Source organism: Alosa alosa, chromosome 5, assembly GCF_017589495.1.
Source record: "Alosa alosa isolate M-15738 ecotype Scorff River chromosome 5, AALO_Geno_1.1, whole genome shotgun sequence".
NCBI lineage: Eukaryota > Metazoa > Chordata > Actinopteri > Clupeiformes > Clupeidae > Alosa > Alosa alosa.
Window position 1 is genome coordinate 11,131,601 of NC_063193.1, and position 14,988 is coordinate 11,146,588.

The window sequence follows — 14,988 nt, forward strand, 5'->3', positions numbered from 1 at the left end:
GAATGTTACGCTCAGGCGCACGCACTCTCATACACAGACAGGATCATGCCTGCCCTTAGTATGCTTTATCAACTAGCTGTAGAATAGCTTGCACAATTAACTTACAAATATTGCATATAGCTATAACATAAGCTCAGATAACTAGCAAGCAACCATGGCATGTCTTGGCATGTACCTAGCCATAGCATACATTGCAAATTTACCATTAGTACGTTAGGTTATTACAATATTTTGTCAGTAATCGACTGATAATAAGAAACTCACGGCTCACCTCAATATGCTTTTTCACGGCGAGTTTTTGAAAGCCTTAGCTTGTGGTACTTGTGGGTGAGCAGAGCTTGCAGCAGTGCATCCGAAAGGAGTTGTTTTTCCATCCAACCATTTTCGAAAAGTTCTTCCAGGGATGTAGCCTACAAGGATTGCCTGGTCTTCCTGACTACCAACCTCTTCGCTAGTGCTTGGTTGGGACATTTCGCTCAGGTTCTCTTCTCTGCGATGGACATCTTTGTAGGCTACTTTGCTACGTTTGCCATGTCCTTGTTGGAGAGTAATGATTTGTGTCACATTCAGGTGGTGTGACGGATCGCGTACAAACCAATAAAGTGTTAGAATGGAATATGTTTATACTTCTCATCCAACCACAATCAAATTCTCTCTATCTGGATGAGGCGATTTTTTTTCCAACAATGAGTCGGAATGAAAACAAGCCGAAATGAATTAGGAGTGACAACCCAGAGGAAACTTTTGCTTCTCATTTGTATCCCTTCTGTTGCTAAAGAGACAAAATGGTGATTCTCTTTTAAGGATCATTTAAGTATTACTTTTGTCACAATTATTTCTTCTAATTTTGCCTTAGGAGAAATAAAACAAGCAAAAGATGAGACACATAACAATAAGACAAGTAGGAGTCACATAAGAGATATTAGTTTGAGAAGCAGGAGAAATACGGGAGATCTCTTATATGTTTGAGTGTAGTCTCACTTACAACTTGTTTCTCCTTAGGAGAAATAATAGAGCAGATGGAGTCACATAAGAGATATTAGTTTGAGAAGCAGGAGAAATACTGGAGATCTCTTATATGTTTGAGTGTAGTCTCACTTACAACTTGTTTCTCCTTAGGAGAAATAATAGAGCAGATGGAGTCACATAAGAGATATTAGTTTGAGAAGCAGGAGAAATACGGGAGATCTCTTATATGTTTGAGTGTAGTCTCATTTACAACTTGTTTCTCCTTAGGAGAAATAATAGAGCAAATGAGGAGACATTGCAATGAGAAACTGTTGAGAAGTAGGAGTTACAATTGAGATATCAGTTTGAGGGTCAAAAAATAGGGCACTCCATAGCATTTCAAACTTTTATTTTATAAAACAAAGCAAAACAGTTGTACTTTAAAAATGGACTTAAAGCAATGGGAGCTTGCACAGATGCACTTTAAAATGGACTTCAAGCAATGGAAGCATGTTAATGCCTTGATATGTTCTTTGTATAATGTGTATTCTTATTTATTTATTTTTTGTGTGTGAGTGTGTATGTGAGTATTATTTTTAAAAGCTGCACAAGCAAATTGCATTGTACGGACCAACTGCACAATGACAATTTAAGACTATCTATAAATCATACAACATGGAGAAATGAACTAATAAACAATAACATAAACAAACTGAACTTGTGCCAAAGCGTGCCATACTATGTACAATGGTGGATGAAAGCGTGGGCTGGTCAATCTGCGTCTTTTATCCTGGTGGTGGAACCAACCAAAGGGAGGAGGGAGAGAAGAGCAGAAAATAGAACATTGTTAGTTTGTGAGCCACTCAAAAATACAAAGTAATACATTTGTTTGACCGTCTGCTTTCATAACTGGGAATTTTGATACAGCACAAAGATCAGACACACCTTATTAATCACTTAAACACAGAATGGGGGATGTGATGGCTACCACTCACATTTGCTATATGTTGCCCAATTGAAAAACAGATTTTATTGATATATTTGTCAAGCTTAAACAAGTTTGTTGAATTCCCTCACCTCATCTAGTGAGTAAACTGTATTGTCAGGCTAGGATTAACCCCTATCCAGCTTACCGCTAGGCAAAACCTTGTTTTGGTTGGACTAAGCCTATTCAGTGTAAAAAAAAAAATGGGCATCTGAAAATAGTTTAGTTCAGAGTCCTGATGTCAAAAAAAAAAGTAATTTGGGCAATTTTTTTTTTGTCATCTGGGGAGCTGGCTCCATAGTCAGGGCCGATAACAACTAAATGCAGCGTTGCCTTGTTTAGTTCTGATAGTGGGTTTCAACAGGAACATTTCTCCTGTGATCAGTGAGGTTTAAGTGATGAGTATTGCTGGAACATGTCACACAGTCTCATTGAAGGGCAAATCTGGTGTAAACTGATTCAAAGCCTTGTTGTTCGAGCTCACCAGGCACTGTCCAAAGGACAAAGAACAATAAAATGTGTCATAACCTATGGACAAGAAAGTAAAGCTGACTCAATATGGCAAAAAAGCCTTCGGTATCTTCTTTCCATTACAGGGTTTCCCCAGGTTTGACCACCCCAAATAAGACTAGACCTTTTTAAGACCACTTACATGAAAATTAAGACCTACATCACACCCATTATGCGGTTGTAAAACACCAGATCAAATCCATAATGACAATTAAAACAACACTTCCTCATGATGTGCTGTCCTCTCCTTTTGACTGATTATGTTGATTCATTGCTGCCGGTGCGAAAACCCAAAGTATTGTTTGCGCATATTCCAAGAAATTAGACTAGTGTAGTTGTCACGATACCAAAATTATTGTTTCGATACCAATACCACATCAAGAATAGCGATTTCGATACTTCTTCGATAATTCTTAAAAAATGTATTTGATTTGGGGGCCCAGACCACCTTGACATCATCAGTAATATTGAATATAGTGTTATCATTCACACCAGTGGGCATCTTAGATTCTGCTTGACTCTTTCCACACACACAGAAAATTATGGCTTATTTCATATGTTTCTATTTCATATACCTTCAAATTCATATAAAGTGTACAGTTAATGTATAGTATTTTTTAATCTGCATAATTACTATTAATCTGCTTAATTGCTAAACATATTTAGTCATTTGAATACTTAATATTTATTTTTAAACTATTACAACTAGGCAAATTTTAATGTGGTGTGTAGGCCTAGGTGTAATTGAGTGCTTGTCACTTAGAAATACGTGAGTAATTACTGTAGCCTTCAGTCTCACGGTTTTAGGCTAGTGAATAATAGTTGCACATAATGTATAAGGATATGTGGATGCAATTAATTGTTGTCTGTCATTAGATAAAATAAATGTAAATAAAAACTATCAAGTTAAGTAGAAGGGATCATGTTCAATAATGATTTTAGCACTAATAACGAATGACATACATGACCTGAGCTAGCAGAATTAGTTAGCAAGGAGCTCTCTCCAGATGTAAAAGTTTGCGCTGCCTATTTCTAAATGACATTAAACCCAATAGTAGACCTACGTACATCTCATAGCCTAGGTAGGTTAGCAACACAAAGTTGAGAGGTGCAAGTGAGCAAATCAACTTGATATTAGCCTATTATTATGTGTTACCACAGAATCACTTAAGCTAAACTAGCAGCCATGTCTCGCTGTTTATGGCACGACAGCTGCGCATATGTGTGTGAGGAGAAAAGACGCATAGCCACAGGCTTGGGGAGGAGGCACTAGAAGCATGCCTTGTGCACACGAACAAGAACACGGTCATTCTTAAAGGAGAATTCCGGTGTGATATTGACCTAAAGTGTGTTGAAGCATGATACCGAGTGTAAACGTATGTCTCATAGCCCATCTCGGCTTGTCCCCTGCACTCCAAAATCTGGCGCTAGTTAGCCGATGCTACCAACAGCTTTTTCAATGGTGATGCTTCGGCATCGGGCTAGCAATGCAAATAAATGGTATTTTAATGATTCACAGGTATGATAAGGGATCAGATTCCAAAAATAATTCCGTGGAAATCCTTCCAGTAGCAGCAACTGGAATCCATGCATTTCCACGGAATTATTTTTGGAATCTGATCCCTTATCATACCTGTTCATTCTTACTCGTAGCTCGACTTATCGTGACTAAATTCAAGATGGCTGCAAACGCTAAACTTTGTGAAGATACTGTCTGTATAAATCGTCTTGTAAGTAAACTACCAGTGCTTTTTCAAAGTTCTCAATGTCTCGTTTTAAATGTCAGGGCCCTCGGAAGTCTACCAATGAAGTGTGGAGATACATTGAGCCTCGTAAATGGTGTAAAACAGTGATTTATTTGCATGGCTAGCCCGATGCGAAGCACCACCATTGAAAAAAAGCTGTTGGTAGCATCGGCTAACTAAGCCAGATTTTGGAGTGCAGGGGACAAGCCGAGATGGGCTATGAAACATCGTTCACACTTTCGGTATCATGTTTCAACACACTTTAGGTCAATATCACACGAATTCTCCTTTAAAAGTATTGATACTAATAAAATTAGGTATTGTGACAACTGCTAATAGCTATTGCGACACTTTTGTAGTATCGGTTGCACCCGTGCAACACTAAATTAGGCGATCTCTGATGTTACGCAACCCCCTGTTGAATTTTCACATTGTTGTTGTTTTTCCCCCCATTTCTCCTTGCTTGCAGGCTAGTATAATTAAAATTTAAGACCTTCGTTTAAAAAATTAAGACTTCGGCAACGGAATTTAAGACTTTTTTCAGACCTTAATTAAGGAACATGACATTTAAGACCGTTTAAAAACTTTTAAGACCCCACGGCTACCCTGCATTAGGTCAGGAATACCAAAAGTACTTCTATACGGCTCTGGGCTATACTTCCCTGTAACTCAGAATTGGCTGTGTCATATTTTCTTTTTCCTATGAACAGCACAAAGTGATTTCCAACAAGAGCTATGGATCAATTCATACCGGATTTGTCCTTTAAGTGATTTGTAAACAAGTAGGAGTGCTTTAGGGTCAATCCAGTAAATCAAAGACAATGACTCAATATTACATCTAAATTAGCCCAAAACATTTATCTCTGATCACTCAAGAGACACTGACAATTGTCAAGAACAAAAACAAAATACAGAAAATACAGTATACACCATACAACAAATATTGTTGGTGAGTTAATCATTTTGGCCATGTCATTTTTTTTACTTTTGATGTATGTTCAGCCCATCTGTAAAATATCTTAAAATTTCGCCTCTATCATTTCTATGACAATGTGATTTTGTAACTTTCGTAGCTACACAGTTTGACGTTAACTGTATAAAAGTTGAATACTTTTAGTGCAATAGAGGCCTACCCTTTATAAAAAGCCCACCAATAATGCTCACCAAAATTGGAAATAATTTAAAATAAGAGATTACCCCAGCTTCATGGATGTTTTGGAACCTCCAGCCCTCGTAACAAAAGCCTCTTTGACCTTTGTGGATTCCACAGCTGTCCATCCGCAGAGCGTTCCACAGTGCATAACGTAGGCTGCAAATAAAAAGCAAAATCAATCTATCAGTGTGGTAATAATAGCTCTGAAATTGACAGTTCCAGTCACTGATTTTGATTAGCTGAAACGTGTTCCTTTCTGTTGTAATTCCCAAGTTAACCTTACACAAGGTTACACATCCTTGTGTACACATCCCTACGCAAAGAATGGTAAAAAAATGAAGTTGTTACAAGCTGTGGCCAATGTTCCACTTACCATTGTGTGACAGTCTACATGAACTATTTATTGGTGTAGGGGTGTATTTATAAAACCATCAACTGTGCATAAGGTAAGACAACCAGGCTGAAATGACTAAAAGAGGAATACAATAATCTGTTGGAAATTTATCTTAATGCCTCAATTAAAAAATGAGGAAAAAACCCAACCTTTAAACACACCAATATTCTTTGTGAATGAACAAGGTATCGTAAATTAATAAATGTTATTCCTTAAAATACAGGAGGCATAAGTAAGGAACCCCCTATGTTAAAATCCCATAGAGGCAGGCAGATTTTTATTTTTAAAGGCCAGTTATTGAATGGACTCAGGATACTATGCATCCTGATAAAGTTCCCTTGGCCTTTGTAATTAAAAGATAGATACAGTAGATAGCCCCACATCACATACCCTTCACCATACCTAGATATATCATGGTTTTATTTCAGTTAGGCTAATAGCTGGTTTGATTTGCATGCTACAGATTCTATTAATTGCAAAAGAAATGTTGACTGGTAAGTTATTCATGACCGGAGATGCTGACTTGCCTATCTCTCGATCCCTTGACCGCAGCAACGCTACTTTCCTAGTTTACCTGGGTTACAAGAATGCCCTTTCACTCCTGTTACAATATGTAATTTATAGCAGGTTAAACAAAAGTGAGAACATATTGTGGGGAAAAATATACTTACCATTTTGGTACGCTGTTTGTTCAGCAATTGGATCTGATGGTCTAGCGTAGTCTTCCATTTTTTTAAGAAGCTGCCGGCCTCTTTTCAGTGGCATTGAGCTGGAACCAGTTTAAACCAGTGGCAATAATGTTAGCTTCGTCATCTTGACTGACATCCAAAAGACATTTTAAAATTCCGTGCATTTTGGCTACAGCATGACTTAACACCATTCAAAACATACAGACTAAAGTTGTATAAGGCAAAGTAAGCTAGCATCGTTAAATTGTCTAACGTTAGCTTTATATACAAGCGGCACAGCCAGTGATGTAACTTACAAGTAGCTAACATTAACTAACTAGCTAACTTTATGTGCTGCTTCGTCAGGTTGTTCAATGATATATTGAGTCTAAAAATATGCAAGAACGTTAGCAAATTACCAAAATGTTAGTGTACCTTCTCTGAGTTTTCGTGGTGGCAAGTTCTGCACAATCCTTCATACCCACACACCGTTTCACTTGGTTTCACTGGGCGCCAAATCTAGATTGCATTTTCTGGAGTCTTCTGCGCGCGAGTTTATCACGTCCGACCATCATAGAACTCTGGAGTCTAACTTGATTTCTCTAACTTGCTAACAAGTCGCAAGTTAGCTCTGGGGTAGCAAAAATCAAATTGTGCCGCCTTCACGTACCATTGATTATAATATCTACTCGGAAGGTTGAAGACAAAAGTGCGTTCAGGAAAACGTCTGCCTCTCCGATTTCGTCGTCTCCCTGGCCTGCGCGAGAATTTAACAGGTTATCTCCTTATATGGGCATAGATGGTAGCTTTTTTTGTAAGCGAACTTCAGAGGTCTGTCAGAGCATCGTCATGTGTGGGTGGTCACATCACATGGTTAGGCCTACTGTTTGCAAATGTGAACTTGAAAATATGTGCAATTAAAACAAATAAACCAATGAAAATCATTTGAGAATTGTTGTACAGCTACAACAGCTAGAGCAGGGATGTCAAACTCAGGCCCGCGGGCATTTGTGGCCCGCGAGGTCATTATTCAATCTGTATTAGAAGTGGCCCGCCGCGTAGTTTATACAACGCATCCATATCTGAGCTGGCCCGACAGTAGCCTATTCTCTTCAGCGCATCCGCGTTAGAGCTGGCCCAGCACGCTATTCTATTCAGCGCATGAGCGCAGCCAATCAAGTTGCTACATACTGTACATCGATAACACTTCAAATCCCAAAATGCGTTGCATTGTTAATGTCGCCTTTTCTGTTCATAAACAAAACACGTATCCATGCAACCAGACAAACTACCAACGATGCCTGCATTCTATTTTTTTCTTGTGTGTATATAGTTTTAATTCAATAAAAACATCGGTTATTCAATAAATGTTGCGCTTGGCCCGCAACATACTCCCAGTTCTTAATTTTGGCCCCCTGTGAATTTGAGTTTGACACCCTGAGCTCTTACAGATCAGACTAATTTATAAAACAAATCTGGAGTCTGGATGAGCATTAAATGAGTTCACTTAGAGAGCTCTCTGATGGATAAGCCTGAGTAAAATATGAGATATATAAATTGAGCAAGTCTGAGTATTGTATAAGCCTTTGCTGAGATCTCTTTTGTAAATCAAAAAAAAAGACTAAACTGAGATAACTAGAATGAGAACGGTTCAAGCTTGTGAAGAGATCTCTTTTACAGAACTGATGGAGCCTAATCTGAGATTTACCAAAAAGATCTGAAATGAGAATTGCATGAGTTTACAGAGAGAGCTCTCTGGTGGATCAGCCTGAGTAAAATATGAGATGTATAAATTAGACAACACTGAGCATTATTTAAAATATTGATGAGATCTCATTTGTAGATTAAAGGGAGTCTACACTGAGATAATTTAACTCTTTTGCTCCAGAGACAAACCTGAGAAGCGGGAGACAAAAGCAATAATCTCATTTTTATATCACTGTGTTCTCATTATTGTCTAGGAGAAACAATTGAGAAAGAGAGGAGCTCTCATTTTAACATTTTCTTTCCTCTGGGAAGGCTATTTTTAAAATGGAAGGAGAAAGTACAAATACTTGCTTGAAAATGTAGAGTAGAAGTAAAAAGTCGGCTCAAAAATAATTACTCTAGTAGATACCCAAAATTTTTACTTAAGTAATGTAACGAAGGATTTGTACTTCGTTACTTGACACCTCTGCAAACTACTGCTAAAAGTAATTTACTACAAGCATGACTACAAGCGCTACCAGAGAATGTCTAATGAGAAGTTCCGCACATGCGCAGAACAAATGTGACGTAGCACATGGATGTGGATGTGGATGTCCCCACCCCGTCCCGCAGGCTGCAGCGAGAGGCTTGACCTGCCGATACCGATTTTAGCCGATTCCGATTTCATTTCTTCTAACCATTTTACAGCACACACACAAATAGTTATTTTCTATCTTTTCTTTGATAGAACATGTTAATATAGACGTGTAATCAACTTATCAATGATGAAATGGCTGTTAAAAAAAAATGGAACCGGTGATTACTACCGGTGACACTATTAGCACTTCCGGTGAAGTGCTAATAGTGATTAGGTGCTCCACCATATGAAAACAGTGCACGTCTGTTTTGCGGTGAAAAAATGAAATCCAAATTCCGGTTAAATGCATCAATTAGGCTATAGAAACTTTCAGAGACGACTGATTCAGTATTCAGAGCATCAGTTTTCTTCATTGTAGGCTACTATGTCAAAAGCAACTTTAACGTTTGTTTGCCTTTCTAATAGGCTATCGTTTGTTCACTTTCACGACATCCACTTCTCAATCTGCTAGACTAGGGTATTTTAAGGCATAGCCGCAGTCTACGTGCAGTAAATAGTTAGAGTATTTTTTTTTTCAGTGGAGTAGAACTACTAGGGCTACTGTATGTCGCTGCTTGTTGACATCTTTGATTATTTTTAATATCGCAGTCGTTTATCTCCGTTCAGCAGGCTTGTGGTTCAGCTGTGGGCACGCAATTAGCGGCAGTGACGGGCGGTGATGAGCGATGTTTACGTAGCCTAATGAAGTGACAGCTTAGTAAATTCCACGCAGTAGGCCAATGATAAAGCACAGCGTTTGCTGCATAGAAAAACTCACTAGCCTATTAGCGCTTTCTTTGTAGCCCTACATCCAGCCCTGAGTGTAGCTTCTTCAAACTTTGCAAACTCAGCTGGGTGTTGTTACTATTGCGGCGCATGTGTATTTGACCGGCATAAAATCGGCATGTCTCAGACTGACCGGCCGGTCGCCGGTCATGGCCGATCACGTGAAAATCGGCCGATTCCGGTCACCAGCCGATCTATCGGTGCATCTCTAGTTAGTGAGGGTGTTTTTTGCACGGTAGCCCAGGCTGCTTAAATGTGGTTCGATCCCCGTTTGATTTGTAAGGTATTGTTTCAGATCGTATCTCTTTATGTTTTCTTACTTCACCATTAACCACACAGTTTCAACTAAACTCTCAGAATGGTCAAAAACCGAGAGTTTTTATAAGAAGAAAGTGATTTAGAGAACACATAGTGGCAGCAATAAGACTCTCTTTATTGTGACTTCATGTGGTCTCCCATCCAGTAATTGACCAAGGGCATGCTGCTTAGCTTTTGACAAAGACTGAACACAGGTAACACAGCGAGCCATGAACTTTAAAGTTTATTTGTGCTTCACAGGATTTCTGTAACTACTGTGGAGAGTCTGGGCATTGGAAATTATCCTGCCCTAAGTTAAAGGAGAAGCGACGTGGTAAAGTTAAACCTAAGAGTGCCGGTTGTGCTGCCAGAATTATGCCTCCGGTTAGTCAAGTGTGTGTACAATTGAACTGTAAGGCAGTGGAGGATACCTATTTGAGCCCACCCACACAGCAGTAGACTCCTAGGCGGATCCGCCTTCAAGACGCCAAACCCGCGTGACTGTCGCATTCGTTTTGGTGCCGCACAGAGGATCAGCTCCGCCTCCAGGCGGCCCCGTAAATTCTACTGTCAAACAGCGGATCCTGAGTGGGCCCATGTCGGATCCGCGGTAGACGCCGCATTTACTGTAACGGTTGAACATGACTGTACACCAAGAGCCAAGAAGAGTCATACTAGTGGATATTTTCTTTGCTGGGACACGGTTGCGCTGAACCCTCTCGAGTAAGTGATATTTATTAATATATTGCGACATTCACAATAGCTAAACATTGGCCTTTGTGGTTTTATAATCATCATGTTTATTAATTGTAATGACGTTGTTTGATATTAGGACTAACGTTAACGTTAGTGCAACCAGAGACGTTTGTCATTTTGTGCAACAGTTTGTGCAAAGTTAACGTTATTGTTAGCTGTGATGCTCATATGAGTCTGTAGCCTATCTGATTTAAAATGGGATAGCAATTTCGGCAGAATATGTTATGGTAGTGTGATTTAAAAAACACACATTGTTATTTAACATTAGTCTGGTCTTGTCTGTTTTAATGTGTCGCTGTTGTCCATATAGCTGCTAGCTAGCATACTGCTAGGCGCAATTGCATAAGTTATTGCTAATGTCTATTAGTGCTATACATATATTGAAATCACGTTTGCGATGCAAACCTTGATTAAGGTGATATTGGCACTGGTATTTCAGTCAATGAAGTCAGTGAAGCACTCTGCTATGATAGCTAGCTTCTACCTACAACTTTAGCATGTTGACTCACTGATAATGGTTTAGCCCTAGCCTCTAGCTAGCTGTGCATTAACGTTTGCATTTTGCCAAGTTTGGTCTCATACGTAACTTTAGTGTCTATCTGCCATCTTTGTAATGAAAGCCTCGGCATTTTAATCACTGTTTAAGTCGGTTCAGACAACTATTGGCATCGGTTTGTGATTTATTATGCTAACGTAACGTAACTATATGGAACTTGGTCCCCATCTTCTATTTTGTTTGTTCTGCAGCGTCAACTTTTATCGGCTGGATTCTAGCATCTAACGTTACGATTGCCTCTTTTGGGTTTGCTTGATCAAGTAAGATACTCTGGGTTGTTAAAATGAAATGTGAACACATTCCCGTAGCATTCCAAAATAGACCAGAGATGCTTGTACTATATGTATATTTGGAAATTTTGGGATTGCAATAACCATAATGATATTGTTATGTAACAGCCATTGTTTCGGGGACTCTGATGACAGTGAAGAGCCAGAAAATGGTGACTTTGCATCTCTGAGGTACCTTCCAACTCGCCTGGTATATCAGTTGAACCCTCAAGCCCAAGCCAATTGCACTGGCAAAGTAAGTAATAATCTCTTAACATTGAAATAACTAAATCATAATATTAATATTAGAGATATGGTTAACATTCTTAGTGCTAAAGACATTCCCCTCTCTTTGTATCTATTCCTCCAGCTCCACCATCTCGCCGAGTGCCAGGCAGCCGAGTCACTACCCCTCAACCTGGAGAAAACTGTTAAGGTAAAGACTGATCTCTGAAATAATATTGAATACAGTGGCCCCATCTATATTAACACAGCAGTAGTCACTCCATTTCAGATCAACAGATTGCATCTGCATTACCATCTGAGATTTTCTGCATACTTTATCCATTACTTTCAAAATCTCAGCCAAATATTTTGTCAGTTAAAACATCTGCATTCATGCAATATTGCCTGAAAAGTTCATTCATTATTATCAGATTGTATTGAAACACATTGATTTCAATGTCAATCCATTCATGGAGTTGATATAGATAGTGCATACCAAAATATTGAAACATACAAATTCATGTCCAGCATGACCAGAGATTTGTTTTTGTTTGCCATTGTTTGGCCCTGTAGCTCTCAGCCTACCATGGTTAACAGATCACAACCATTTATCTCCCTTAGCACCTCACCATGGGGCAGGACCGCAACACTCTTCACCACCTCAACTCCCTGCACCTGCACCTGCATTTAACATACGGAGAGTTACTCAAGGTAGGGACTGATCTCTGAAATATTAGTGAATAGAAAGGCCCCATGTGTATTATCAGTCATGGTTAACAGATTTAATACAATTTTATACTACCATTTAATAAAAAATTCCCCTCTCGCACACACCGCCCACCTCACTATGGGCCAGGAACGGCAGTCCCTCCTCAACTCCCTCCACCCCCACACCAGCCCTCAACGTGCAGCAAACAGAGGAGCTTTGTAAGTCATGTTTTCTTTTTAAATTTAATCTCCTTAATACCTATCTCATATATTGTATTGTGTAAGCATACTTGGCTTTGGATGCTACATACCATAAACATAAACATATCTGTCTGTTTGATTACAGGTGCTGTGAGGAAAAACATGGTGACCGCGGTTTCAACCGGTGGGATCGGGCAACGAGGAGATGTGTTCCTACCTCCATCCACACAAATGGAGTAATAGGAGAAATAAGCATTAAACAATCTTTTATTGAACTTCTTGTCATTCACCAGTTATTCATTTTCTGATATTTTAGCTGTGCATAGCGCAGTATTTCATTGAAGTTGTAGCCTATTAGATAAAATATTTCATGTCTGCACTGACCTAGGCCTATAAAGCACTAAATTAGGTTTTGACCACAAAATGAATGTAAAGTAGCCTAGGCAATGTAGGCTACTTAACAAAAACAGAATAGCTTATAACCTGTAACTTTCCATAAATGTCCATTTTATATTTCCATTGAGTAGTGATCACGTTTGTACAGTAAATTGATGTCTTGACTTAAACCTTTTCTGTTAGGTTTATTGACAGTATTGTTAAGTTAAAAATACGAGGCAATGCAGATTAATCGTATGCCTATATTGCTGTAGTAGCCTAGGCTAGGCCTAGTGATAGTTTTACTTTTATCCTATAGTTGCCTAGTTTTATCCTACAGCAAGAACAGAAGGAATTTTGAAAATGAGATAAAGCGGGTCCAAAACGGACCGGGCCAGATGAGCCTTTGAGTCCGTTCGCGGGTCCGCGGCGGATGTATGTATCGATTCGCGGATCCCAAAACGGACCCGCCCAGCGGAGGTAAGGTTTTATTAGGTGGATGCAGTGCGAACCCGCGGCGGGTCCGCGATCCGCCTTAAGAGCGGATCCGTTCCTGAGAGCATCTGGACTCCGATACGGGTCCGTTTCGCGGGTCCGCTCCGGAAGCCGTCATACCTCCAAGTCTGGGTGTGCTTACTTGTTGACGGTTACTGTATGTGCCAGGCTACTCGCTACCCGGCAGCTTATCCGCTGCGAAGCATTACTACTAGAGCTGTGGTAAAAGCACTTACACTGTTCATTTCCACATTTGGCATACCACGTGTGATTCAGAGTGACAGGGGGACCAACTTCACATCAAAAATGTTTCGTAATATCCTAAAACTGTTAAATGTTAAACAGCTAAGTAGTGCGTACCACCCCCAGAGTCAAGGTGCTTTGGAACGTTTCCACAGTACTTTGAAGTCCCTTCTGCGCGCCTACTGTATCAACTTGAACAGGGATTGGGAAGAGGGTATTCCATGGCCACGTGAAGTGGTGCAAGACAGCGTAGGTTTCAGCCCTAATAACTTGGTCTTTAGCCATCAGGTCCATGGTCCTTTGTCTCTGTTAAATCAAAATTATACCAATTACTATTGTTATGGTAAATTGTTATGCCTTTTAGAATAGCATGCCAGTCATGAAATTAATGGGCTATTGTAAAGATGTTTTTTAATGGTTTTTGAAGTAAAAAGGAATTAGTTTTAGAATTATTGTTGTGCATAACCGTGATGTAGAGTAACTATGGATGGCATGGGACGGTTGTGCCATGTAGCATAGATGGGTCGACTTAGGGTTCAGGACATTACAGAGTCCCATTTAGTTGGGTCTCTGTTTTAAGGGAGGGGGAATGTTACAGCCCTGCTGGTCATTCTCAGTACCACATCTTTTCTAATGCCTGTTGGGGCTCTGCCCCTTTGGTCTGTGCTACTTTATCAATCTGCAGATCATGGAGTGTGCCCATTGGTGCTGGAAGTAATGGGTGGTCCTATAAAGACCTCATGGGTAATGGACGCCCACTGCTCTCGGCTCTGCTCTGACGCTCTGGCCTGGTTCCTGGTCACTCCGTGGCTGCGCCGCTGGGGAGAGCCTTAGCCCATCGCTCCTCACACAGACGTCGCGTTTTACACTTTTGTTTGATCACCCCTAGACATACTTTGCATTACACTATCCTTTTTCATACACTATACTGACTTTATCTTTTAATGTTAAAATAAATGTATATTATTGAACATATTGCTACAGTGTGGTCTCTCATTCAATGTCACAGCTACTTTGAGCCAGGTGGTTGTGACACCCTGTTTAGACTAGAACAATACCCGTCCTTAGTTGAGCATAAGATATTGTTGCCAATCTTATTATTTGTGGTTTAACGCTTAGGTTAGAAGATTATAGGTTCAACAAGCTAAATCTCTGGGTAGTGTGGTCATACAATTTCTTATGAGTGTAGCTACACCAGGCACATAACTGAAGCATTCTGTTTGCGTTGCAGCTTCTGCAACAATTAGCTTCCAATAGGCCTAATCAATGGAAGTAGCTACACCTGGCGCATGGCCTGTAGGCTACGTTCAAAAAAATAGACCATTCCTCTAATGGATTTTACCAGAGCCCT

General features: G+C 39.8%; 1 long non-coding RNA gene across 1 annotated transcript; it reads right to left on the bottom strand.

The window, feature by feature from the left end:
- Positions 1-1,690: 1,690 nt before the first annotated feature.
- Positions 1,691-6,435, bottom strand: LOC125295329. Its single transcript, XR_007193651.1, has 3 exons — positions 6,407-6,435; positions 5,386-5,497; positions 1,691-1,738 (listed from the first exon to the last, which is right to left on the bottom strand). It is a non-coding gene; the product is annotated as an uncharacterized LOC125295329 (long non-coding RNA).
- Positions 6,436-14,988: the final 8,553 nt, after the last annotated feature.